Below are 760 nucleotides of genomic sequence, written 5' to 3' on the forward strand. Positions count from 1 at the left end.
CCCTCCGAGGGGCTATGAGGCACCAAAGGGGGCGGTCCCGGCAGCAGCTTTTGCAAAGCTGGCCCAGGTGGGTGCGGTGTTAGCAGAGGCCTCCAGCCCTCAGCCCCTGTCCCCTGGGTCCCAGGAAAGGGACGCTGAGAGCCTGGCGCTCTGTGGGCTGAGGAATCAAAGAGCTGCCAGCATCCCTCTCTGGCTGCAGCGATAACCCAGCCGCCTGGACGTCTGTTGAGTCTCTGTAAAACCATAAAGAGAGCTTTTATCTTAATCCAGGCCTAGCGTCAAAGCTGATTTTTAAAAAATTATTTTGATGTGTATGTTTCAGAGTTACTCTATCTCAGTGGTTCTCAACCTTCCTAATGCCGCGACCCTTTAATACAGTTCCTCATGTTGTGGTGACCCCCAACCATACAATTATTTTCGTTGCTACTTCATAACTATAATTTTGCTACTGTTATGAAGCGTCATGTAAATATCTGATATGCAGGATGCATTTTCATTGTTACAAATTGAACATAAAGCATAGTGATTAATCACAAAAACAATATGTAATTATATATTTAACTAGGGGCCCGGTGCACGAAATTCGTGCACTGTGTGTGTGTGTGTGTGTAGTGTCCCTCAGCCCAGCCTGCCCCCTCTCACATACTGGGAGCCCTCAGGTGTTGACCCCAATCACCCTCCAGTCGCAGGATCGGCCCCTTGCCCAGGCCTGATGCCTCTGATGCCTCTGACGCCTGGGCAGGGGACCCTCATTTCCCCC

This window comes from Myotis davidii, unplaced genomic scaffold (assembly GCF_000327345.1).
Source record: "Myotis davidii unplaced genomic scaffold, ASM32734v1 scaffold496, whole genome shotgun sequence".
NCBI classification, from domain to species: Eukaryota; Metazoa; Chordata; class Mammalia; order Chiroptera; family Vespertilionidae; genus Myotis; species Myotis davidii.